General features: G+C 45.0%; 1 protein-coding gene across 2 annotated transcripts in view; it reads left to right on the forward strand.

The window, feature by feature from the left end:
* The first annotated feature begins 317 nt into the window (after positions 1 to 317).
* Positions 318 to 27,472, forward strand: part of FAM222B (family with sequence similarity 222 member B) — a 96,584-nt gene continuing 69,429 nt past the window's right edge. Inside the window, exon 1 of one of the 2 annotated variants that reach the window (XM_030799429.1) lies at positions 318 to 466. The gene's annotated coding sequence lies outside the window, so the exon portion shown is untranslated. The remainder of the gene's footprint in view (positions 467 to 27,472) is intronic. The other variant, XM_030799431.1, reaches the window with a different exon arrangement.

Genomic DNA, 27,472 nt, shown 5'->3' on the forward strand with positions numbered 1-27,472 from the left:
AAAAAAAAAAGACCCAAATTTTCATCAGTGGTCACCTCAGAGCACCTGAATTCAGGCCTTTCAGTGCAAGTAGGATGCAGAATTCTGGAAGAGCCAGTAAGTCTGTGGCTCCTTGGGGAAGCGTGATCCAAGAGTTTAGTAACCTAGACACGGTACTCCAGAGGCGTACCCTGAGGCAGCCGCCAAATTCTCTAAGCCTCAGAATTTTTCAAGGCCAGCTCCCATGCCCACTAGAGACCCAGGGGTCCAGACCATCAGGCACTAAGGAAGACGCCCCCGGCAGCGGCTGCGCAGGCGCGTGCGGCCCGAAAGGGCCCAGGCGCTGCACGCTGCGCAGGCGCAGGAGCGGCTCCGGCTAGTCCCGACAGCTGCGCCGGTGACTGAGGGGCCGGGCAGTGGAGAAGTGGTGGCGGCGGGCGGCGGGCGGCAAAGGAGCAGCCATGAGGGCCGGGCCCAGTCACCGACCGTGAGTAGTGGTGGAGGGGGAGTGGACAACGCGTGGGAAGAGGGTAACTTGGCGGAAGGATACATGACTTTGTGGGGTGGGCTCTGACTGTGGGAGACGGAAGGGCGTGGGGGAGGTACAGTTTGAGGTGATGATGGGAGAATTTGGGGTACGGGTGGCCAGGTCGCCGGCCGCAGAGCTGGACAGCTTGGTGGAGGGGGAAGGGGTTGCGTGCTGTGGAGTGAAGCAGCCCAATTGTATCATCCCTTCCTCCAGGAGCTTTTGGTCGCCTCTCCTTTTCCGCTTCTTTCAGAGAATGATCGCGGGGGGAGGGTGGTGGAGGATGAAAGCTCTGCTGGAGCTGAAGAAGCCACCTCTGAACCAGGCAGGGGAAGGGTCGGTCTCCCGGAGTAATAGGCTGCTCTGGGTAGAGGATGGGAGTCGGGAGCCCTCTTTTGAAAGCTGGGAGGGATCTAGGGAAAAGAGCTAGGGGCTTATAGTCAGGCAGGTTCGAAAGGAAGTCCACCATTGATAAAGCTGTTAGGTAACCCTGGGCAGGTCCCACTTAACCTTTGTGAACACCAGGAAGATGTCATGCTTCAAACGGGCTACTGCAAGCATCACCTATGTAATTGAGATTGTTTATGCAAATTGTGAATTGTAAGTACTATGTTGATGTTAATGTATCACCAACAGTATTACTGGAATTTAGACCTTACCGTTGTTAATGGAATGACTAATTTCTCTGTTAAGGTAAGAAGCATATTGTTTGTAAAACCTCAGTAGACACATATGTGCTTTCTGTATGGGCACAGCAGATCATGTGCAGAACTACCAGTTCTGTAATGTGATAAATTAGCCATCAGACTTCTGTAGGAAAAATACCGTACTCCGGCGTTTTTACAAACGGTTTGCAGCTCCTCACCCAAAAGGATGGAGGGCCAATCTGTTAAAATACTTTCTGAACATAGCTAACTCATGTTGCCATGTAACACAGTTGGCACTAATGTGCTTTAAAGAGTTGAGAAAAGGCCGGGTGCAGTGGCTCATGCCTGCAATCCCAGCACTTTGGGAGGCCGAGGCGGGCGGATCATGAGTTCAGAAGTTGGAGACCAGCCTGGCCAACATAGTGAAATCTCGTCTCTACTAAAAATACAAAAAATCAGCCGGGTGTGGTGGCGGGCGCCTTTAATCCCAGCTACTTGGGAAGCTGAGGCAGGGGAATCAGTGGAACCCAGGAGGCGGAGGTTGCGGCGAGCCGAGATAGCACTATTGCACTCCAGTTCGGGCGACAGTGCAAGACGTCCTCTGGAAACAAACAAAAAAGAGAGTTGAGAAAACTAGTTTGGGACAAGCTGGGAGGGCTGCCCAGTGAGGGATGTGAAAATATAATTTGTTTATTATATTTTATTTTATTTTTGAGACGGAGTCTCGCTCTGTCGCCAGGCTGGAGTGCATGGCATCATCTCGGCTCACAGCAACCTCCGCCTCCCGGGTTCAAGCGATTCTCCTGCCTCAGCCTCCCGAGTAGCTGGGATTACAGATGCCCACCACCACACCTGGCTAATTTTTGTATTTTTAGTAGAGATGGGGTTTCACCATGTTGGCCAGGCTGGTCTTGAACTCCTCACGTCAGGTGATCCACCCACCTCGGCCTCCCAAAGTTCTGGGTTTACAGGTGTGAGCCACCGGGCCCGGCCTAATTTTTGTATTTTTAGTAGAGACAGGGCTTCATCATATTGGCCAGGCTGGTCTTGAACTCCTGACTTCAAGTGATCTGCCCACCTCAGCCTCTCAGAGTGCCGGGATTACAGGCGTGAGCCACCGTGCCTGGCTATTTTGTTATCTTCATTTTTATTTTATTTTATTATAATTTTTTTTGAGGTAGGGAAAGGAGTCTTGCTCTGTTGCCCAGGCTGGAGTGCAGTGGTGCGAACTTGGCTCACTGCAACCTCCGCCTCCTGAGTTCAAGCAATTCTTCTGCCTCAGCCTCCCTAGTACCTGGGATTATAGGCACGTGCCACCATACCTGGCTAATTTTTGTATTTATTTTAGTACAGTCGGGGTTTCTCCATTGCTGGCCAGGCTGGTCTTGAACTTCTGACCTCAGGTCATCCGCCTGCCCCAGCCTCCCAAAGTGCTGGGATTACAGGAGTTAACCACCGTGCCTGGCCCATTTTATTATTTTTAAATTATAAAAAGTTTTCCTTTGCTAATGAGTCTGGCTGCTCCGGGGACCTGTCGCTGTTTTGGAGGTCAGATATGCATAAGGCAGCCCTCTAGCTCTGCTTTTTGTTACCCTGCTTGTCAGTAGGATCTCCCAGGTGGAATATCTCAGAAGAGCCCAAGAGGTGTCTTGGTTTTCCTGAGAGACTGAAGAAACACTCCTGAGACGTGTTTTTTAATGTAGACAAAGCAGAGGACAGTCAATCTATGTGTTTATGGAAAGAGAAAATGGGTTCTTTTTATATTGTTTATTTTGTTTTGACAGAGTCTTGCTCTGTTGCCCAGGCTAGAGCGCGGTAGCGCAATCTCGGCTCGTTGCAACCTCTACCTCCTGGGTTCAAGCGATTCTCCTGGCTCAGCCTCCAAGTAGTTGCGATTACAGACACCCACCACCATGCCTGGCTAGTTTTTGTATTTTTAGTAGAGATGGGGTTTCGCCGTTTTGGTCAGGCTGGTCTCGAACTCCTGACCTCAGGTGATGCACTTGTCTCGGCCTCCCAAAGTGCTGGGATCACAGGTGTAAGCCACCAAGCCCAATGAGAAAATGGTTTCTAAAGTAGAGATGCAGACTCCTTTTAAAAGGACATAGATGCTTCAGCTTTGCTGACTGAGAATTGAGACCTTAAACTGTCAAGGCGTTTTGGCAATTGATGAGTGATTTGTCTTTTACCTGAGTAAAGGTAGGGAGGGGCTATACTAGGTTCTTGAAGATTCACAAATAAGGGGAGTGAATTTATAGGAATGGGAAAAATGAACCTGGTTGTTTTTAACTTCTCTGTCTGGTAAAATGTGTTTCACTTTTCTTTCCTGGAAATGCACAGTGATGTATAATTTTAACCTTTTTACTTTAGTTCCATGACTGTCCCAATAGATTATTTGTCTATAATACTTTGTTTAAGATAATAGTTTTAAAAAGAAAGCATTTGTTACTATTGTGATAGGTCGTTACAGAAATTTATTCTATGTTTGACTACTACATGGAGTAGAGTATAAAATGTTAAAGCTGGGCATAGCTATCTTATTTTTTAATAGTTGGACATTTATTTTTAATGTTGGCAATGCATTTTCCCCCTACTGGAAATTTCCATCAGTTCAAATAAGCCCATAAATGCCACCCATGTTATGTTAAAATAATAGAGGTTTGTTCAGCTGTGATGAGAATTTCCTGTCCTCTCCTTCTGTTCTCTTTCCTATTTGTGGTTACTTTTATGTAGTAAATTACCTTACAAAACGAGGATTTCTTTCCCTGGGGAAGAAAAAGGGGTGGGCTAGTGTCTTGATTGCCTTTCGTGTGAGAAGTTTTTCTAAAGTGGGAGAGGAACTTTGGAGATTTAAGGACTTCCTGTGAATCTCTGACATACCGGGACTAAAATAAATATTTATTGGCTTAATTATTATTATTTTTTGAGATGGAGTCCCTCTCTGTTGCCCAGGCTGGATTGCAGTGTCGCGATCTCAGCTCACTGCAAGCTCTGCCTCCCGGGTTCTCGCCATTCTCCTGCCTCAGCCTCCCTAGTAGCTGGAACTACAGGCACCCGCCACCATGCCTGGCTAATTGCTTTTCGTATTTTTAGTAGAGATGGGGTTTCACCGTGTTAGCCAGGATGGTCTCGATCTCCTGACCTTGTGATCTGCCCGACTCAGCCTCCCAAAGTGCTGGGATTACAGGCATGAGCCACCACGCCGGGCCTTATTTTATTTTTTTTGATACCAAGTTTCACTCTGTTGCCCAGGCTGGAATGCAATGGCGAGATCTCAGCTGATTGCAACGTCTCCCTCCTGTGTTCAGGTGATTCTCTGGTCTCAACCTCCTGAGTAGCTGGGATTACAGGCACATGCCACTGTACCTGGCTAATTTTTGTATTTTTAGTAGAAATGAGGTTTCACCATGTTGGCCAGGCTAGTCTCAAACTGCTGACCTCAGGTGATCCGCCTGCCTCGGCCTCCCAAAGTGCTGGGATTGCAGGTGTGAGTCACCGTGCCCAGCCAAAAATCTTTTTTTTTTTTAGATTCTATTTATTTATTTGTGTGGTGTTTTTTTTTTTGTTTTGTTTTTTTTTTTTTTGAGATGGAGTCTCGCTCTGTCGCCCAGGCTGGAGTGCAGTGGCGTGATCTTGGCTCACTGTAAGCTCCACCTCCTGGGTTCACGTCATTCTCCTCCCTCAGCCTCCTGAGTAGCTGGGACTACAGGCGCCCGTCACCACGCTCGGCTAATTTTTTGTATTTTTAGTAGAGATGAGGTTTCACCGTGTTAGCCAGGATGGTCTCAATCTCCTGACCTTGTGATCTGCCCGCCTCGGCCTCCCAAAGTGTTGGGATTACAGGCGTGAGCCACCGCGCCCGGCCTATTTGTTGTTTTTTTGAGACAGGGTCTCACTCTGTCGCCCAGACTGGAGTGCAGTGGCGCCATCTTGGCTCACCGCAAACTCTGCCTCCCTGGCCCAAGCAGTTCTCCTGCCTCAGCCTCCTGAGTAGCTGGGATTACAGACATGGGACTACTGCCTGGCTAATTTTTGTATTTTTAGTAGAAACGGGGTTTCACCATGTTGGCCAGGCTGGTCTCGAACTCCTGACCTCAAATGTTCCACCCGCCTCTACCTCCCAAAGTGCCAGGATTACAGGCATCAGCCACTGTACCTAGCCTAAAAACATTCTATTTAAAAACAAAATTATTGGTCGGGCATGTTGGCTCACTCCTGTAATCCTAGCACTTTGGGAGGCCAATGTGGGTAGATCATTTGAGGTCAGGAATTCAAGACCAGCCTGGCCAACAAAGTGAAACCCCGTCTCTGCTAAAAATACAAAGATTAGCTGGGCATGGCAGCAGCCGCCTGTAATCCCAGTTACTTAGGAGGCTGAGGCAGGAGAATTGCTTGAACTTAGGAGGTGGAGGTGGTAATGAGCCGAGCTTGTGCCATGGCACTCCACCCTGGGCGACAGAGCGAGCGAGACTCTGTCTAAAAAACAAAAAAACAAAACAAAACAAAAAGAAGTATTTAATATCTATTTCTGTCTTATTACCTCTCAGGGTCTCGATTGTTTCCCTGTCAAAGCTCTGTGACTTAGAGTGAAAAGAACTACAGTTTAACAAGAAAAATACTAAATTTTCTTTATTAAAGATGCATTTAATACAAGGAGGGGTAATCAGATTTGCTGGCTCAATTTTTAAAAAAAATTATTTATTTATTTATTTATTTTCTGAGACAGAGTCTTCTTGGTCGCCCAGGCTGGAGTGCAGTGGCTCGATCTCGGCTCACTGCAAGCTCTGCCTCCCGAGTTCACACCATTCTCCTGCCTCAGCCTCCCGAGTAGCTGGGACTACAGGCGCCCGCCACCACACCCAGCTAGTTTTTTGTGTTTTTAGTAGAGATGGGGTTTCACTGTGTTAGCCAGGATGGTCTCGATCTGCTAACCTTGTGATCCACCCGTCTCAGCCTTCCAAAGTGCTGGGATTACAGGCGTGAGCCACCGTGCACAGCCTTTAAATTTATTTATTTATTTATTTATTTATTTATTTATTTACTTTTTGAGATGGAGTCTCACTGTTTTTTTTTTTTTTTTTTTTTTGAGACGGAGTCTTGCTCTGTCGCCCAGGCTGGAGTGCAGTGGCGCAATCTTCGGCTCACTGCAAGCTCCGCCTCCCGGGTTCATGCCATTCTCCTGCCTCAGCCTCTCTGAGTAGGTGGGACTACAGGCGCCCGCCACCATGCCCGGCTAATTTTTTGTATTTTTAGTAGAGACGGGGTTTCACTGTGGTCTCGATCTCCTGACCTCGTGATCCGCCTGCCTCGGCCTCCCAAAGTGCTGGGATTACAGGCGTGAGCCACTGCGCCCGGCCGAGAAGTTAGATTTTAAAAGGCACAATTGATTGTAGGGAGACTAGTTGGTTGGGAGAATGGTGTGATGACTTGAAAGATTTTAGATATCAGGCACAGTAGTCACGGTGGAATTGTAGACAGATTGAAGAACTTTTTAGGAGAGTAACTAAAAGAATCTCATTGACTTTATATTGGGGGATGGGTAAAGAAGAAGGAGTTGTCAAAGATGGAGTTGAAATTGTTGGCGTGGACAACTAAGTGGAATGTGATGTCATTAACCAAGTTACGGAATACAAAAGAGGGTATTACATTTGAGGGAAATAAGTTTGATTTTGGTATATAGGATTTGAGGTATCTGGGAAATCCAATAGGCTTCTGGATATATACATAGGTCTTGAGTAGAAAGGTTCAGAAGGGAGATACAGATTTAGTAGTCATTAGTATATTAGTAGTTAAAGTCAGTTTGATGACTCTGTGAGTCCAAGCTTCAGTTGCTTTATATGTTGTTCATTCATATCTTTTTGAGAGATTAGCCTTGCAGGAATGTGGCATGATAACTACTACTTCATAGTACAGTGCTAGTCCTTTTCCTTAGTTTTCAATTTTTTTTTTCTGTGAACTTCTTTTTTTTTTTTTTTTTTTTTTTCGAGACAAAGTCTCACTCTGTTGCCCAGGCTGGAGTACAGTGGCACGATCTCAGCTGACTGCAACCTCAGTCTCCTGGGTTCAAGCAATTCTCCTGCCTCTCCCAAGTAACTAGGACTACAGGCGCACACCACCACGCCTAGCTAATTTTTGTATTTGTGGTAGAGACGGGGTTTCACCATGTTGGCCGGGGTAGTCTCGAACTCCTGACCTCAGGTGATGCACCTGCTTTGGCCTCCCAAAATACTGAGATAACAGGCGTGAGCCGCCATGCCCAGTGGAACTTCTTTTTTTTTTTTTTTTTTTGAGAGGGAGTCTCCCTCTGTTGCTCAGGCTGGAGTGCCATCTCAGCTCACTGCAACCTCCGCTTCCTGGGTTCAAGGTATTCTCCTGCCTCAGCCTCCCAAGTAGCTGGGATTACAGGCGTGCGCCACCATGCCCGGCTAATTTTTTGTATTTTTTTTTTTTTTTTTTGAGACAGAGTCTCGCTGTTGCCCAAGCTGGAGTGCAGTGGCGCGATCTTGGCTCACTGCAGGCTCCGCCCCCCAGGGTTCATGCCATTCTTCTGCCTCAGTCTCCTGAGTAGCTGGGACTACAGGCATCTGCCACCTCACCCAGCTAATTTTTTGTATTTTTAGTAGAGACGGGGTTTCACTGTTAGCCAGGATGGTCTCGATCTCCTGACCTCGTGATCTGCCTGCCTCGGCCTCCCAAAGTGCTGGGATTACAGGTGTGAGCCACCGTGCCCAGCCAATTTTTTGTATTTTTAGTTGAGACTGGGTTTCACCAGGTCTCAAACTCCTGACCTTGTGATCCGCCTGCCTCAGCCTCCCAAAGTGCTGGGATTACAGGCCTGAGTCACCATGCCCGGCCCCTTTCCTTTTTTTTTTTTTTTTTTTTTTTTTTTTTTTTTTTTTTTAGTAGAGACAAAGTCTTAACTGTGTTGCTCAGGGTGGTCTCAAAATCCCGGCCTCAAGTGATCCTCCTGGCCCAGCCTCCCAAAGTGCTAGGATTTTAGGTGTGAGCCACTGTGCCCAGCCTTTCTTTTTTAACTGGTATCACTTTGCACTTTTTTGGAGGATTCTTTTTGTAGCTTGTTTGCAAGGTAGGACATCCTATTTTCAACTTCTCCCCCTTCTTGCTATTATTCAAAGCAATTGGTCATTCAGAACAAAGACTTACGTATTTCTCTGTCTCTACTAAGAGCTAAAATGTAAATATTTAGTGTTTTCTCCTTCATACCCACCCAGAGTTTATGTCCTGATGGAAGACACAAGTTAACTCTCAATCATAGAGTTAAGAGTGATGATAGAGGTCTTTAAGGTGTAATGGAAATATGTTAACCCTTAACCCATATTTGGGGAGAATCAAGGAAGGCTTGTGCATGGAGGATTGTCCAAAGTAAGACCTGAAGGATGCGTACGATTTAGGTGAAGAGTCAGAGGAAGATCATTGGCAGCAGAGGGACCATTGTTTGTGAAGTGCAAGAAGCTTAATATTTCATTTTCACTGTTTGGAATGAATAGCTTGTCTTTTATTTATTTATTTATTTATTTTTTTTAATTTTTTTTTTTTTGAGATGGAGTCTTGCTCTGTTGCCCAGGCTGGAGTGCAGTAGCGGGATCTCGGCTCACTGCAAGCTCCGCCTCCCGGGTTCATGCCATTCTCCTGCCTCAGCCTCCCGAGTAGCTGGGACTACAGGCGCCCGCAACCATGCCCAGCTAATTTTTTTTGTATTTTTAGTAGAGACGGAGTTTCATTGTGTTAGCCAGGGTGGTCTCGATCTCCTGACCTCGTGATCCGCCCGTCTCGGCCTCCCAAAGTGCTGGGATTACAGGTGTGAGCCACCGCGCCCGGCCTATAGCTTGTCTTTTATGAAAAATGGGTTTTTAACTCTGTTGTACTAAACAATAATATATATCTTTAAATAAACCATTTTTCTTTTCTTCTGGACAACTGCAGGAAATCTCAGAAGAGCTGTGCAAGTAAAAATTTAGAATCTTGAAAAATAGATATTAGATTTCTAATCCTCCTAATACCTCCATTTTTTTCTTTATTATTTTTTATTTTATTTTTTTTTTTGAGAGGGAGTCTCGCTCTGTCGCCCAGGCTGGAGTGCAGTGGCGCAATCTCAGCTCACTGCAAGCTCTGCCTCCCAGGTTCACGCCATTCTCCTGCCTCAGCCTCTCCGAGTAGCTGGGACTACAGGTGCCCGCCACTGCGCCCGGCTAATTTTTTGTGTTTTTTAGTAGAGACGGGGTTTCACCGTGGTCTCAATCTCCTGACCTCATGATCCGCCCGCCTTGGCCTCCCAAAGTGCTGGGATTACAGGCGTGAGCCACCGCGCCTGGTCTATTATTTTTTATTTTTATTTTACTTTATTTTTATTTTATTTTTTATTTATATTTATATTTATTTATTTATTTATTTTTGAGACAGAGTCTCGCTCTGTCGCCCAGGCTGGAGTGCAGTGGCGTGATCTCGACTCACTGCAAGCTCCGCCTTCTGGGTTCACGCCATTCTCCTGCCTCAGCCTCTCCAAGTAGCTGGGACTACAGGCGCCCGCCACCACGCCCGGCTACTTTTTTGTATTTTTAGTAGAGACGGGGTTTCACTGTGGTCTCGATCTCCTGACCTCATGATCCGCCCGCCTCGGCCTCCCAAAGTGCTGGGATTACAAGCGTGAGCCACCGCGCCCGGCCTATTTTTATTTTTATTTTTTTTGAGATGGAGTCTTTGTGTGTTGCCCAGGCTGGAATGCAGTGGCGTGATCTTGGCTCACTGCAAGCTCCGCCTCCCAGGTTCATGCCTTTCTCCTGCCTCAGCCTCCTGAGTTGCTGGGGCTACAGGCGCCTGCCACCACGCCTGGCTAATTTTTTTGTATTTTTAGTTGAGACGGGATGGTCTCGATCTCCTCACTTTGTGATCTGCCCTCCTCGGCCTCCCAGAGTGCTGGGATTACAGGCGTGAGCCACTGCGCCCGGCCCAGCATTGTTTTTTTCCTTAAGTAAATCTAGGAAGCTAACCCCTACTTAAAAGTAGACACTTTGTGGGAAAGTTTAAAAAGTCTTTGACATGGTCAGGCATGGTGGTTCATGCCTATAATCTCAGCACTTTCGGAGGCAGAGGTGGGTGTATCGCTTGAGCCTAGGAGGTCCCAGGGTTCGAGACCAGCCTGGGAAACATGGTGAAATCCCATCACTACAAAAAAATACAAAAATTAGCCGGGCATAGTTGCTCATACCTGTAATCCCAGGTACTTTGGAGGCTGAGGCAATAGGATTGCTTGAGCCCAGAAGGCGGAGGTTGCAGTGAACCAAGATCACATCACTGCACTCCAGCCTGGGGGACTGAGACCCTGTATCAAAAAAAAAAAAAAAAAAGCCTTTGACAAGCTAATTCTAAAATTTATATGGAAAGGCAAAGGGACTAAAATAGCCAAAACAATTTTGAAAAAGGACAACAGAGTTGGAAGACTCATACTATCTCATTTCAAGACTTAATAAAGAGCTACAGTAATCAAGACAGTGTGGTATTGGCAGAAGGATAGATACATAGATCAATGAACAGAACAGAGGTTCAGACATAGATTCAGGCCGGGCACGGTGACTTATGCCTGTAATCCCAGCACTTTGGGAGGTCGAGGTGGGGGATCACTTGAGGTCAGGAGTTTGAGACCAGCTTGGCCAACATGGTGAAACCCCGTCTCTACTAAAAATACAAAAATTAGTGGGGCGTGGTGGTGGGCACCTGTAGTCCCAGCTACTCAGGAGGCTGAGGCAGGAGAATCACTTGAACCCAGGAGGCAGAGGTTGCAGTGGCCGAGACCATTCCACTACACTCCAGCCAAGGTGACAGAGCGAGACTCTGTCTCAAAAAAAAAAAAAAAAAAAAAAGAAACGTTCACACTATTAAGTATGGCTATTGATATTTGACCGAGGTGCAAAGGCAATTCAGTGGAGAAAGAATAGTCATCTCAACAATTACACCTAAATGTAATTTGTAAAATTATAAAATATTTTTTATTATTTTATTTTTATTTATTTATTTTTTTAATAGAGATGGGGTTTTGCCAAGTTGCCCAGGCTGGTCTCAAACTCCTGGGCTCAAGCCATCTGCTCACCTCAGCCTTCCACAGTGCTGGGACTACAGGTGTTAGCCACCATGCCCGGCCTAAACTGTGAGATTTAAAAGAAGATAAGAGGAAATCCTTATTACATTGAGTTAGGCAAAGAGTTCTTAGATATGACACCAAAAGCAAGATCCATAAAATAAAAAATTGATAAATTGGATTTCATCAAAATTAAAAACTTTTGCTTTGCAGAAGACTATCAAGTAGATGAAAATATAAGCAACACACTGGGAGAAATGTTTGCCAATTATGTAGCAGACATACAGCTTATATTAAGAATGTATAGGCCAGGTGTGGTGGCTCACACCTGTAATCCCAGCACTTTGGGAGGCCGAGGCAGGTGGATCACGAGGTCGAGAGATCGAGACCATCCCGGCTAACACGGTGAAACCGCTTCTCCACTAAAAAACAAAAAATTAGCCGGGCGTGGTTGTGGGCGCCTGTAGTCCCAGCTACTCGGGAGGCCGAGGTAGGAGAATGGCGTAAACCCGAGAGGCGGAGCTTGTGGTGAGCCAAGATCGCGCCACTGCACTCCAGCCTGGGCAACAGAGTGAGACACGCTCTCAAAAAAAAAAAAAAAAAAAAAAAGAATGTATAAAGAGGCTGGGCGAAGTGGCTTATGTCTGTAATCCCAGCTCTTTGGGAGGCCGAATGGGTGGATCACGAGGTCAGGAGATTGAGACCATCCTGGTTAACACAGTGAAACCTCATCTCTACTAAAAATACAAAAAATTAGCCAGGCATGGTGGCTTGCACCTGTAGTCCCAGCTACTCGGGAGGCTGAGGCAGGAGAATCTCTTGAACTTCGGAGGTGGAGGTTGCAGTGAGCCGAGATCACAACACTGCACTCCAGCCTGGGCAATAGAGCAAGACACACTCTCAAAAAAAAAAAAAAAAAAAAAAAAAGTCCAGACGCGGTGGCTCACGCCTGTAATCCCAACACTTTGGGAGGCCGAGGCAGGCGGATCACGAGGTCAGGAGATGGAGACCATCCTGGCTAACATGGTGAAACCCTGTCTCTACTAAAAATAAAAAAAAATCAGCCAGGTGTGGTGGCATGCGCCTGTAGTCCCAGCTACTCGGGAGGGACGGAGAGCGAGGACAGGGAGAATCGCTTGAAACCCTGGGGAGGCGGAGAGGTTGCAGTGAGCCGAGATCGCCGGCGCCACTGCACTCCAACTCCAGCTTGGGCGACAGAGCGAGACTCGTTCTCAAAAAAAATAAATAAATAAAAATAAAAATGACCTAAGTATCCAAGTGAAATAAAAATCTGTGTTCACAAAAAAACTTACATGTGACTGTTTACAGCAGCTTTATTTATAGTCACCACAAACTGGAAACAACCTGAGTGACTCTCAGCTGGGGAATGGATAAACAAACTGATACATCTACACAATGGAATACTACTCAGCAATAAAAAGGAACTGTTCATATATGCAATAACATGAATGAAACTCATTGGTATTATGCTTAGTGAAAGAAACAAAACTCAAAAGGCTATGGTCTGTACGATTGCATGTGTATGATGTTCTGGGGAAAACTCAACTATAAGGACAGTGGGGAGCAGATCAGTGATTGCCTGGGGATAAGACTAGAGAGAGAGTGGGCCGGGTGCAGTGGCTTATGCCTGTAATCCCAGCACTTTGGGAGGCCGAGTTGGGGCGGATCACCTGAGGTCGGGAGTTTGAGACCAGCCTGACTAACATGGAGAAACCCTGTCTCTACTAAAAATACAAAATTAGCTGGGTGTGGTGGCGCAGCTTGAACCCAGGAGGCGGAGGTTGCGGTGAGCCAAGATGGCGCCATTGCACTCCAGCCGAGGCAACAAGAGCTAAACTCCGTCTCCAAAAAAAAAAAAAAAAGAGTAGAGAGAGGGTGGCCAAGCGTGATGACTCACGCCTGTAATCCCAGCACTTTGGGAGGCCAAGGCGGGCAGATCTCGAGGTCAGGAGTTCGAGATCAGCCTGGCCAATGTAGTGAAATCCCGTCTCTACTAAAAATACAAAAATTAGCCGGGCATGGTGGGGCATGCACCTGTAGTCCCAGCTACTCGGGACGCTGAGGCAGGACAATCGCTTGAACCTGGGAGTCGGAGGTTGCAGTGAGCCGAGATGGCGCCACACTGCACTCCAGCCTGGTGATAGAGCGAGACTCTGTCTCAATTAAAAAAAAAAAAAAGTAGAGAGTTGACTGCAAAGAGGTAGTATGAGGAAATTTTTTGGGGGTGACATGACTGTTCCGTATTTTGATTGTAGTTGTGGTTACACAACTATGCATTTATGAGAACTCTTAGAACTGAACACTAAAAGAGTGTTATTTTTGTCTGGGGCGGAGAAGAGAGACTTTAAAGACTAATTCCAGAAATGTAATTCCCTAAATACATTTGAATTTTTAGCTTAATTTTCTTTTTTAATACATTTTACATAATTAAAAGTGAAAAGTCTAGAAAATTTAAATCCTTTTGAATTTATTTGACTTAGAAATGCAGTTGTGTGGTTTTTTTTGTGTGACAGAGTCTTCCCTGTAGATCAGGCTGGAGTGCAGTGGCACAATCACAGTTCACTGCAACCTATGCCTCTGGGCTCAAGCGATCCTCCCACCTAAGCCTCTTGAGTAGCTGGCACTACAGATGGCGCGCCACCATGCCTATCTAATTTTTTGTGGGTATTTTTTTTTTTAGAGAGGGGGTTTTGCCATGTTGCCCAGGCTGATCTTGAACTCCTGGGATCAAGTGATCTGGTCACCTCAGCCTCCCAAAGTGCTGGGCTTACAGATGTGAGCCACTGTGCCCAGCTCACTTTGTTTTTTTGAGACAAGGTTTCCCTCTTACCTAGCTACTCGGGAGGCTGCGGCAGGTCGAATCACTTGAACCCGGGAGGCGGAGGTTGCTGTGAACCGAGATCGCACCATTGCACTCCAGCCTGGGCAACAAGAGTGAAACTCCGTCTCAAAAAAAAAAAAAAAAAAAAAAAAAAAAAAAAAAAAAAAAAAAAAAAAAATTTGGATTTGACCTTGATTTCTCGTTACCCCTTATCCGACATATCTGGTTGGTCCCAGGTCTGATTTTAACCTTGAAGGTCTCCTAAATCTGCATTTTTTTCATTTCTACCATATTGCCAAATTCTTGGATGAGACCTTTTTTATTTCTTACTTCAACAGTTACAGTAGCCTCCTCACTAATCTGCATGTCTCAAGGCTTATCACCCCTCTGGTCTGTCCACCACACTGCCACAAGAGTGATCTTCCTAAGTTGTAAGACTACTTATGCCCTTTCCCTTTAAGGCCCTTCATTACCCTAGTGCCTGATACATAGCAGATGCTTGATTCCATCTTCCTTCCTCACTTTATTATATTTTTGCTCAAGCTGTTTTCTTTTCTTCCAAGAACATTCTTCCAGAATAGACAAACATAACCAATTATCTGAACAAACATAACCAAGACTCTCCTAATTAAGCTTTAGGATTTAGCTCATAGTTAATTTCTTCTGTGAAGTCTTCCCTGTTCCCAAGGCAGTATTAATCACTCTTGCTGATGGGCTACTCTGACATTTTACTATCCTGCTAACATTACCTTTATTATTATTTTTTACATTGTTTAAATGACAACATCTCATTCTATAAAATAGAATGCATGTTCCTTACATTTATTATTTAATTGCTATTCTGTTTCCTCATCTGGATTGTGAGCTTTTTGTAGGTAGGGATTATTCCTTTTTCACTTTTTCTTTTTTTTTTAATAGACAAGATCTCACTGTGTTGCCCAGGCTTGGAGTGCCATGGCACTCTCATAGCTCACTGCAGCTTCTAAACTCTTGGGCTCAAGCAATCCTCCTGCCTCAGCCTCCCACGTAGCTAGGACTACAGATGCAAGCCAGCGTGCCAATTAATTTTTAAAATTGTTTGTGGAGATGGGGTCTCAGTATGTTGTCCAGGCTGTTTTTTTTTTCTTTTTTGAGACAGAGTTTAATTCCCCACCAGGCTAGAGTATAGTAGTGCTGTTATAGCTTACTGCAACCTCAAACTCCTGGGCCTAAATGATCCTCTCGTGTCAGCCTCCCAAGTAGCTAGGACAATAGACACTAGCCACTGTGCCTGGCTAATGACAAAAAAAATTTTTTGGCAAAGACAAGGTCTTGCTATATTGCCAATGCTGGTCTCAAGCTCCTGGCCTCAAGTGATCCTCCCACCTCAGCCTCCCAAAGTGCTGGGATTACAGGTGTGAGTGCCTGGCCCTTTTTCACCTTTTTAACTTCAGCACCTAACAACTAAGCCTGCCAAATGTATTGAGTTTCTACTATGTTTTCAGCATTGGCGGTACACAAAACAAGATAGACAAAGTCCCTGCTGTTATGGAGCTTACATTCCAATGAGGGCAGACAACAGCTTTTTTTTTTTTTTTTTTTTTTTTGAGACGGAGTTCCACTTTTGTTGCCCAGGCTGGAGTGCAATGGCGCCATCTTGGCTCACCACAACCTCTGCCTCCCAGGTTTAAGGGATTCTCCTGTCTCAGCCTCTCAAGCAGCTCAGATTACAAGCATGCACCACCACGCCCGGCTGTTTTTTTTTTTTGTATTTAGTAGAGATGGGGTTTCACCATGTTAGTCAGCCTAGTCATGAACTCCTGACCTTAGGTGATCCGCTGGCCTCGGCTTCCCAAAGTGTTGGGATTACAGGCGTGAGCCACTGTGTCCAGCAACAGACAGCTTTTAAAAAATCAGTTAATGGCCGGGCGTGGGTGGCTCATGCCTGTAAACCCAGCACTTTGGGAGGCTGAGGCAGGCAGATCACTTGAGGTCTGGAGTTCGAGACCAGCCTGGCCAACATGGTGAAACGCTGTCTCTACTAAAAATACCAAAAATTAGCTGGGTGTGGTGGCATGAACCTGTAGTCCCAGCTACTCTGGAGGCTGAGGCAGGAGAATCGCTTGAACCGGCAGGCAGAGGTTGCAGGGAGCCCAGATCTTACCACTACACTCCAGCCTGGGCTACAGAGCAAGACTCAGTCTCAAAACAACAACAACAACAAAAAAACAGTTAATGGCCGGGCACGGTAATCCCAGCACTTTGGGAGGCCGAGGTGGGCGGATCACTTGAGGCCAGGAGTTCAAGACCAACCTGGCCAACATGACAAAACCCCATCTCTACTTTTATACAAAAATTAGCTGGGCATGGTGGTGGGTGCCTGTAATCCCAGCTACTTGGGAGGCTGAGGCAGGAGAATTCTTGAACCCGGGAGGCGGAGGTTGCAGTGAGCCAATATTACGCCACTGCACTCCAGCCTGCGAGACAGAGCGAGACTCCATCTCAAAAATAAAATAAATAAAAATCAGTTAATGATAAATACTGTACAGAAAAATAGAGGATGTGATAGTATGAATGGATAGCTACTTTAGATTGGGAGAATATCTCTCTAAGGATATGGCATTTAAGGTCTAGGAGTATATGAAGATCAGCAGATCAAACATTACAGTGCAGAGCGCCTAAGGAGGAATGAGCGTGGTGTGTTGGAGGAACAGAAATCAGGCCAGTGTTTGAATACGGTGAATGAGGGAGAAAATGACAAGAGATGACAGAGGCAGAGGCTAGGTGACAGTGAGATTTGGAAGCTAGGGTAAGGTGTTTCGTTTCCTTTGGAGTGTTTTTTTGTTTTTGTTTTTGTTTTTGAGATGGGATCTCACTCTGTTACCTAGGTTGGAGTGCAGTGGCGCAATCTTGGCTCCCCGTAACCTCCACCACCGGGCTAAGGGATCCTCCCACCCCAGCCTCTCAAGTAGCTGGGACCATAGGTGCACACCTCTACGTCCGGCTAATTTTTCTGTATTTTTGGTAGAGACCAGATTTCACCATGTTGCCCAGTCTGGTCTCAAACTGCTAAGCTCAGGCAATTCACCTGCCTTGGCCTCCCAAAGTGCTGGGATTTCAGGTGTGAGCCAGTGCACCCAGCCTCCTTTGAAGTTTTTAAGTACGAGTATGATATGAGTTGATTTGTGACTAGAAAGAATGTTGAGTTGCTGTGTTAGAAATGGATTGTAGTGCGGGTGCAGTGGCTCACGCCTGTAATCCCAGCACTTTGGGAGGCCAAGGCGGGCTTATTACCGAGGTCAGGAGTTCGAGACCAGCCTGACCAACATGGAGAAACCCCGTCTCTACTAAAAATACAAAATTAGCTGGGCGTGGCGGCACATGCCTTTAATCCCAGCTACTCGGGAGGCTGAGGCAGGAGAATTGCTTGAACCCAGGTTGTGGTGAGCTGAGATCATGCCATTGCAATCCAGCCTGGGCAACAAGAGTGAAACTCCACCTCAAAAAGAAATGAGTTGTAGAAGGAAGCAAGGAGACCAGTAACAAGGCTCTTTGCATGAATCAAATGAGACTTTATGGTAACTTGGACTGGGGTGATGGTATAAAAGCTGTGGAAAGGTGGACAGATTTGGCATATCTTTTGGAAGTGAAGTTGACAGGGCTTGCTTTGGGATTGTTACACCTTTGGAAGTGAGGTAATAAGGAATCATGGGTAACTTCTATATTATTGACTGGAGCAACCAGGGAGGTAAATGGTTGACGCTGTTAATTGATATGGGTAAGACTAGCAGAATATAATTGTCAAGAATTCTTGGACAGTGGTGGCTCATGCCTGTAACCCAGCACTTTGGGAGTCTGAGACAAGAGGATCGCCTGAGCCCAGGAGTTTCAGACCAGCCTCGGCAAGATAGAGAGACCCTGTGTCTACAAAAAATAAGAAAATTAGCCGGGTGTGGTAGTACATGCCTGTGGTCCCAACTACTTGAGGAGCTGAGGTGGGAGGATGGCTTGAGCTCAGGGGGTGAAGGTTGCAGTGAGCTGTGATTGTGCCATTGTACTTCAGCCTTGGCAACAGAGTGATAACTTGTCTAAAATTAAAAAAAAAAAAAAAAATTCTCGGCCGGGTGCGGTGGCTCACGCCTTTAATCCCAGCACTTTGGGAGGCCGAGGCGGTGGATCATAAGGTCAGGAGATCGAGACCATCCTGGCTAACACTGTCTCTACTAAAAATACAAAAAATTAGCTGGGCGTAGTGGTGGGCGCCTGTAGTCCCAGCTACTTGGGAGGCTGAGGCAGGAGAATGGCATGAACCTGGGAGGCAGAGCTTGTAGTGAGCCGAGATTGTGCCACTGCACTCCAGCCTGGGCAATAGAGTAAGACTCCGTCTCAAAAAAAAAAAAAAAAAATTCTCTTTTGGTCCTGCCAAGTTTGAGATACTTGTTAGGTATCCAAATGGAGAAATTAGATAGGCAGTTGGATAGAAATGCTTGGCATTCCTAGGAGAATTCTGAGCTGAAATAGATAGAATTTGAAGTTATGGAATTTAATCAGGAGGTCATCTACGGATGGTTTGTGGCTAGAGAAGAGCAATTTGAAAGAGAAGGAATAGCTAGTGAGATAGGTGGTAAACCCAGAAAGTGATGTTATAGAAGGCAAGTAAAGAATTGTTTCAAGAAGGGAGTGGTCAGCCTGGGTAACATAGTAAGACCCTGTGTCTACAAAAAATAGAAAATTAGCTGTCTGTGGTGGCACATGCCTATGGCAGTCCCAGCTATTCAGGAGGCTGAGGTGGGAGAATTGCTTGAGTCTGGGAGGTTGAGGCTGCAGTAAGCGGTGATCGTGCCACTGCACTCCAGCCTAATTGCACCACTGCACTCCATGTGACAGAGCTAGACACTTTCTCAAAAAAAAAAAAAAAAAAAAAAAAATAGAATGGAGTGGTGAGCTCTGTTGAATGCTATATAGAGGTCACGTAACAGAGAAGTACTCACAGGATTTGACAACCTGGGGACCTAGGGATTATTGGTGACTTCCAGTAGAACCGTTCATTGGAGTGGTGGAAATAGAAGTCTAATTGTAGTTGATTGAGGGGGAAAAATAAGATGAAGAAATATTTGATCACTTTTTTTGTTTTTGTTTGGTAACAGGTTTTGGCACCTAGTTTCTTTGAAAACTTCCTGTGTCATTGTAACTAAGTACTTACCTATTTGTATTCCAGTTGAATATGTTTTTTTTTTCCCCCAAGATGGAGTCTCGGTCTCTTGCCCAGGCTGGAGTGCAGTGGCACAATCTTGGCTCGATGCAACCTCTGCCCGAGTTCAAGTGATTCTCCTGCCTCAGCCTCCTGAGTAGCTGGGACTACCTGCGCATGGAACCACGCCTGGCTAATTTTATATTCATATATATATATATGTATATGTATACATATGTGTATATATGTATATATATATGTATATATGTATATATATGTGTGTGTATATATATATATATATATATATTTTTTTTTTTTTTTTTTGAGATGGTGCCTTGCTCTATTGCCCAGCCTGGAGGGCAGTGGCATGATCTCAGCTCAGTGCAACCTCCGCCTCCTGGGTTTTAAGCAGTTCTCTCTGCCACAGCCTCCCGAGTAGCTGGGATTACAGGCGCCTGCCACCATGCCCGGCTAATTTTGTATTATTATTATTATTTTTTGAGACGGAGTTTCACTCTTGTTGCCCAGACTGGAGTGCAATGGTGCAATCTCGGCTCATTCCAACCTCCGCCTCCCGGGTTCAAGCGATTCTCCTGCTTCAGCCTTCCAAAGTGCTGGGATTACAGGCTTATGCCACTGCGCCGGGCTTAATTTTTGTATTTTTAGTAGAGACGGGTTTCACCGTGTTGGCCAGGCTGGTCTTGAACTTCTGACCTCAGGCGATCCACCTGCCTTGGCCTCCCAAAGTGCTGGGATTACAGGCGTGAGCCACTGTGCTGCCCGGCCTTTTTAAAAAATACTTCTAGGCCGGGCGTGGTGGCTCATGCCTGTAATCCCAGCACTTTGGGAGGCCTAGGCGGGCGGATCACGAGGTCAGGATGTCGAGACCATCCTGGCTAACACGGTGAAACCCCTTCTCTACTAAAAATATAAAAAATTAACCGAGCGTGGTGGCGGGCGCCTGTAGTCCCAGCTACTTGGGAGGCTGAGGCAGGAGAATGGCGTGAACCCGGGAGGCAGAGCTTGTAGTGAGCCAAGATCATGCCACTGCACTCCAGCCTGGGCGACAGAGCGAGACTCCGTCTCAAAAATATGTATATATATATTTTTAGTGGAGTCAGGGTTTGGCCAGGCTGTCTCAAACTCCTGACCTCAAGTGATCTGCCCGCCTTGGCCTCCCAGAGTGCTGGGATTACAGGCGTGAGCCACCGCACCCAGCCTGACTATGTATTTTTGTTGAATTAGTATCTTTCAGTGTTTTTGTGCCATTATTTTATTTTATTTATTTATTTATTTTGAGACGGAGTCTTGCTCTATCGCCCAGGCTGGAGTGCAATGGTGCGATCTCGGCTCATTGCAACCTCTGCCCCGTCAGGTTCAAGCGATTCTCCTGCCTCAGCCTCCTGAGTAGCTGGGATTACAGGTATGCGCCACCACGCCCAGCTAATTTTTGTATTTTTTGTAGAGATGGGGTTTCACCATGTTGGCCAGGCTTATCTCCAATTCCTGACCTCATGTGATCCACCTGCCTCAGCCTCCCAAAGTGCTGGGATTACAGGCATGAGCCACCTCTCACCCGGCCCTGTACGATTATTTTAGATGGACTCCTATTTCCAAAAACCTGCTTTAACTACTTTTATGAGCAATACAGGTAACTGGTGAGCAAATGAGACTTTTTATAAGGGTTAGGCCCTTGGTCTATAAGAAAAGCAGACTGACATGACCTTGGTCTTAAAGTACATCAGGTTTCTCAGCTGTCAAATGAGGGTAACAGGACCATTTTGGCTTGTTGGGTGGTTGTGATGCATGACTACTAATGAAAATAATTGTAAAACACTTTTGCAAGTTAAAGTGTGATATAAATGCTAAATAGTACTTCTTTATTGGGATGTTGTGAAAATAAGCAACATGCTGTCTATTGGGAGGCCTTAAGTTCCTTTTGAGGAGGCAATATATTTTTATAAGTACTATTATATCACTTTAGAATGTTCATATTATTAGAGTTTTGGCCAGGTGCGGTGGCTTACACCTGTAATCCCGCACTTTGGGAGGCCGAGGTGGGTGGATCACTAGGTCAAGAGATCGAGACCATCCTGGCCAATATGGTGAAACCCCGTCCGTACTAAAAATACAAAAATTAGCTGGGCGTGGTGGCACGTGCCTGTAGTCCCAGCTACTTAGGAGACCGAGGCAGGAGAATCGCTTGAACCCCGGAGGGGGAGGTTGCAGTGAGCCGAGATCGCACTGTTGCACTCCAGCCTGGCAACAGAGCGAGAGTCCATCTCAAAAAAAAAAAAAAAAAGAGTTTTACCAGACTGGGCACAGTGGCTCACTCCTGTAATCCCAGCACTTTGGGAGGCTGAGGCAGGTGGATCATTTGAGGTCGTCAGGAGTTTGAAACCAGCCTGGCCAACGTGGTGAAAACCCATCTCTACTAAAAATACAAAAAAAAATTAGCTGGGCATGGTGGCGGGTGCCTGTAATCCCCGCTACTTGGGAGGCCAAGGCACGAGAATTGCTTGAACCCAGGAGGCAGAGGTTGCAGTTAGCCGAGATCGTGCCACTGCACTCCAGCCTGGGTGACAGAGCGAGACTTTGTCTCAAAAAAAAAAAGTTTTACCATCTTTGCTTTTTGGTTCAGATGAAGAATGAATTCCACCTTATGATAGTTGCAATGCTGAATGTTTAAAGGACTGATGGGAGTGACTTACTGTGTGTGTGTGTGTGTATATTTATAGCATCGCAGCCAATCAATAGAAACACTCACAAAAGACACTGAAAAAAATTTTAACTTGCTATAGGTAACACCTTAAAGACATTTTAATGTAGGATTAGGTGATTGTTGCAGTTAGGCTTTGAAGAGTAACATGGTGCCATTTTAGACAAAACTAACACTCCTTGTTCCATACCAGAGTCTAAATATAGAATCAGTGGCATCATTACCTGTAATGTACTTAGGAACTACATTGAAATTTGAATCTGTTGAACTAAATTTTTCTCAGCCTTTTAAGTGACATTAACAGTAGAGGAAAATTGGGATGTTGTCTAAAAGCCGATAAGGGAAAACTGAAATCGTTATGGGATAGTCTGCTGACGTGCTGGGAACTTTACCCTGACACCTCAGCTGGGATCGTATATATTGTTTTTAGTATAGGGACCTGTGTGTTGCTAATTTTAGAACAAAGTAACATGAAGTTTTTTTTAGCTTTATGCAGGTTGGAATGGAGTCTTTTTTTCTGGAATTTGAGTTCTTTCACAATCCATTACGTTTTTGTATCAAGGACAAGTGAAAGGCTTAGGTTTCTTTTCCTGTTTGATGGGAAGACTGTACTTGCTTTTGCTGGACTCAGGCATTATCTGCTTTTCGTTTGCATTTGCATTTGCATTTGGTGACTGCTAAAAGGGTCCTTGAATGACATGCTTTCACAGCAAAGACAGTTGAGTAATTTTATTTTCTTAGAGACGTTTTATTTCTGTGATTGTAGTAAGACTCCCTGTTACTTGCTTTCATCATCAGCTTTGTTCATTCTAGGCTTAGGGATTGGCTTCAACTGTTTTACATTCATAGGCAAAGGTTCACTTTATATTCATATTTTAGTTCTCTTGGATTTAATTTGTAGCTTATATGTATCTATTGTATTGAATAGTTTCCTTCCTAGATTAGGTATTTCATAAAACTTCTAAATATTTTTAGGAATGTATTAGTTATGCTTGACATGTTTATCATTATTTTTTTCATTCAAAATAGCCCAAGTTTCTCTGGAAGCTTGCAGTTGGCAGTACTGTCAAGACAAAATGCCTTTAGGATTGTATGGAGAAGGCACTTTCCACCACTACCTAACAAAATGGAATATATGTATAATTTTTGACTTTATGTATTTCTTCTGTGATTTACTAGCTCATATTCTTTGAATATTTACCCCTTTGGCTATTTGTCTTCCTTTTATTTACTTATAAAAGTTCTTTGTATATTGTGGCATTCAACTCTTTTTTTTATGTGATGTAAGTATTCCTTAAGGCTATGAATAAGAAGTGAGAAGGGAAGCTATTGCATTAAATGCTAATCCAAGATGGTGTTTGGTTAAATTGTTTTATTGTTTGCCTTGATTATTTGAGCAGTGGTAAGCTTCTTTTGTCTCCCTTTCCAAAGATGCATAGAAAAGCTCCTTCTGTCTGAAGTAAAGTGTTGGCTCTGTGTTGGTTATAATTTGCTTTTTCTGGCTTGCACAGCCTTCTTTTTGTTTTCTGTCTTCTGACAGATTATAGGATTGTGGGGAAACAGCGTCCAGGGCTTTTTCAGGAACTGTGCCATTTTATCTACAGGAGAAGCCATTGGCTTTGGCACTAGAAGGGAATTGGCTGTGCATTTAAAGATGCCAAATCATGCTCGATTCACAAGTTTGCTGTCTCATTTTGTCTATGTGTGTGAAACTTTTTCAGGATTTTGGCTTTTTACTTTTTCTACCATGTGCTACCCCATCAGTATGAAAAATTAACAACTTGCCCCTTCTCTGCAGCTCTCTACTCCCAGAACATATAACCCAAACATCCTAAACCATAACAAATGATGGAGCAGTCATTTTGAAGATTAGGGAAAAATATACCATACAAGTGTTTCCCTTTGGCACCCTTGTCGTGACTTTGAGTCTTAATTCTGGTTTATCAGTCATTCCTATAGTCTTTTTATTTTTATCTTTATTTTTTATTTTTATTCTTATTTTTTTTGAGACGGAGTCTCGCTCTGTCGCCCAGGCAGGTGTGCAGTGGCGCCATCTCGGCTCATTGCAAGCTCCGCCTCCCAGGTTCACGCCATTCTCCTGCCTCAGCCTCCCAAGTAGCTGGGACCACAGGCGCCTGCCACCACGCCCAGCTAATTTTTTGTATTTTTAGTAGAGACGGGGTTTCACCGTGTTAGCCCGGATGGTTTCGATCTCCTGACCTCGTGATCCGCCCGCCTCAGCCTCCCAAAGTGCTGGGATTACAGGCGTGAGCCACCGCGCCTGGCCTATTTTTATTTCTTTAAAGACAGGGTCTTGCTCTGTCACTGAGGCCTGGAGTGCTGTGGCACGATCATAGCTCACTATAACCTTGAACTCTTACTCCTGTGCTCAAATGATCCTCTCACCTCAGCCTCCCAAGTAGCTGGAAGTATAAACCACCCCCTGGCTGGGTGCAGTGGCTCACGCCTGTAATCCCAGCGCTTTGGAAGGCCGAGGCGGGCGGATCATGAGGTCAGGAGATCGAGACCATCCTGGCTAACACGGTGAAACCCCGTTTCTACTAAAAATGCAAAAAAAATTAGACGGGCCTGGTGGTGGGCACCTCTAGTCCCAGCTACTTGGGAGGCTGAGGCAGGAGAATGGCGTGAACCTGGGAGGTGGAGCTTGCAGTGAGCCGAGATCGCGCCACTGCACTCCAGCCTGGGCGACAGAGCGCGACTCCGTCTCAAAAAAAAAAAAAAAAAAAAAACCACCCCCTATACCCCACCTTCATGCCTTTTAAACTGCATACAATAGATTTTGAAGCCGGACCAACTAATTATTTTAGCAAATCTTCTTTACCAGAAAATGCTTCTACTTTCATAGATAGAAGTTTAAAGATACCATCTAGGTATAGGTTATTTCCATTTAGACTAAGGCCAGAAACGTTGTTATTAGGAGAAAAAGCCAATTTGGATATGCTGGTTTGTCTAGTGTGAATTATTATATATAGGCACATGTTTTTCCTCTCTCTTCTAGGAATGATTCTCCTTCTGTCCTGTCCCATATCCATAGTCTCCCAAAGTCATGGGTTTGATTCTCTACTCTGCATTCTCTGTTGTAGTTTGCCTATTATTATTATTATTATTTTTTGAGATGGAATTTTACTCTTGTTGCCCAAGTCAGAGTGCAGTGGCACAATTATTATTATTGTTTTTTGAGGTGGAATTTTACTCTTGTTGCCCAAGTCAGAGTGCAATGGCACAATCTCGGCTCACTGCAACCTCTGCCTCCTGGGTTCAAGCAATTCTCCTTCCTCAGCCTCCTGAGTAGCTAGGATTATAGGCGACCACCATGGCCGGCTAATTTTTTGTATTTTTAATAGAGACAGGGTTTCACCATGTTGGCCTGGCTGGTCTCGAACTCCTGACCTCAGGTAGTCCAGCCTCGGCCTCCCAAAGTGTTGGGATTACAGGCGTGAGCCTCTGTGCCTGGCCTTATTATTATTATGATTATTAATTTTTTTTTTTTGAGAGAGAGTCTCGCTCTGTTGCCCAGGCTGGAGTTCAGTGGTGCGATATCGGCTCACTGCAATCTCTGTCTCCCAGGTTCAAGCAATTTTCCTATCTCATCCTCCTGAGTATCTGGGATTACAGGCATGTGCCACCACGCCCAGCTAATTTTTGTATTTTTTAGTAGAGACGGGGTTTCACAACGTTGGCCAGGCTGGTCTCGAACTGCTGACCTCAGTTGATTCATCTCCTCGGCCTCCCAAAGTGCTGGGATTACAGGTGTGAGCCACTGCGCTGGCCTTATTACTATTTTTTTTTTAACAGGCATGTCTTCCCTAACTAAACTAAGTACTTTAAAGACAGACCACATCTTATTCATCTTTTTGTCTCTGGGGTCTAACAGAATTTCTGGCATACAGGAATACAGTACATATTTGATGATGTTAGTGAATGAGTAAAACAAAATCCCAGATTTTATTTGGATTTTTATACTCCCCTCTAGTGTCTGAAACAGAAAGTGCAGCCAGTTAAAACCCTTAAACTACTGTTACACCTTGCTACTTTGAAGTGATAGTGCCAGGAATTCCCTTAAAAAAAATTACCACAGTGTTTTTCTCAGGTCTACTGTTCTCTTGAAGTCTAATGAACAATAAAGGTTTTATCAAAGTTTCTATGCTCTGTGTCATGGGTGCTTGAATTCTGTAAATATGATGTAGCAGTTCTTAATGAGGAAATTGTCTTTTTAAGACTGTTTGCCTTCTTTTCGGGTTCAATCATTGTTTTTTTTTGTTTTTGTTATTCCCTTCTACTGGGAACTGTGTTGTTTTGATTGGAGTAAATTAAGTGTCAAAGTTACATTTTATTTTTTTTTATTGTTATAAATGCCATTTAGGAAATTTGCAAAATAGGGTGCTCAAGAAATAATGAGGTGCAAACTGATCAGTCTAGAGGGATGTTACCTAAACTAGTTTTTAGTCTAGCCTAATTGATCTCTTCCATCTATTTTTGAGAGATGTTTATGTTTTAATATCTTTTACTGACTATAAAAGACATGTTCAACATAGTTTAAAGATGATAAAATCTGTAATTTCACTAAGTTAACATAGTAAAAATGACAAAATTAATGCTTTTTATTTACTTATTTATTTTTTGAGACGGAATCCCACTCGCCCAGGCTGGAGTGCAGTGGCGTGATCTTGGCTCATTGTAATCTCTGCCTCCCGGGTTCAAGCAATTTTCCTGTCCCAGCCTCCCGAGTAGCTGGGATTACAGGCCCCTGCTACCATGCTGAGCTAAATTTTTTTTTTTTTTTTTGTAGCGATGAGGTTTCACCATGTTGGCCAGGCTGGTTTTGAACCCCTGACCTCAAGTGATCTGCCGCATTCAGCATCCCAAAGTGCTAGGATTACAGGCGTCAGCTACCATGCCGTGCCTTAATATTTTCTTTCTTTCTTTTTTTTTTTTTGAGATGGAGTCTCGCTCTGTTGCCCAGGCTGGAGTGCAGTGGCACGATCTCAGCTCACTGCAACCTGCGCCTCCCGGTTTCAAGCGATTCTCTTACCTTAGCCTCCTGAGTAGCTGGGATTACAGATGTGCGCCACCACGCCTGGCTAATTTTTGTAATTTTTTTTTAGTAGAGACGGGGTTTTACCATGTTGGCCAGGCTGATCTCAGTCTCCTGACCTCGAGATCTGCCTGTCTTAGCCACCAAAAGTGCTGGGGTTACAGTCGTGGGTCACCACACCTGGCTGCTAATTTTTGTATTTTTTGTAGAGACAGGGTTTCACTGTGTTGCCCAGGCTGGTCTTGAACTTCTGAGCTCAAGTGATCCACCCACCCCAGCCTCCCAAAGTGCTGGGATCACAGGCATGAGCCACTGCACCTGGCCCGCTTTTTTATTTTTTAAAAGATGTAATAAAACAAATTCTCTTCTTCACTTCTCCCTACCTATATTCTTATTCTCTCAATAACTACTATTGACAGATTGGTGTAACATTTAGATAT

The sequence above is a fragment of the Nomascus leucogenys genome, chromosome 19 (genome assembly GCF_006542625.1).
Source record: "Nomascus leucogenys isolate Asia chromosome 19, Asia_NLE_v1, whole genome shotgun sequence".
Taxonomy (NCBI): Eukaryota; Metazoa; Chordata; class Mammalia; order Primates; family Hylobatidae; genus Nomascus; species Nomascus leucogenys.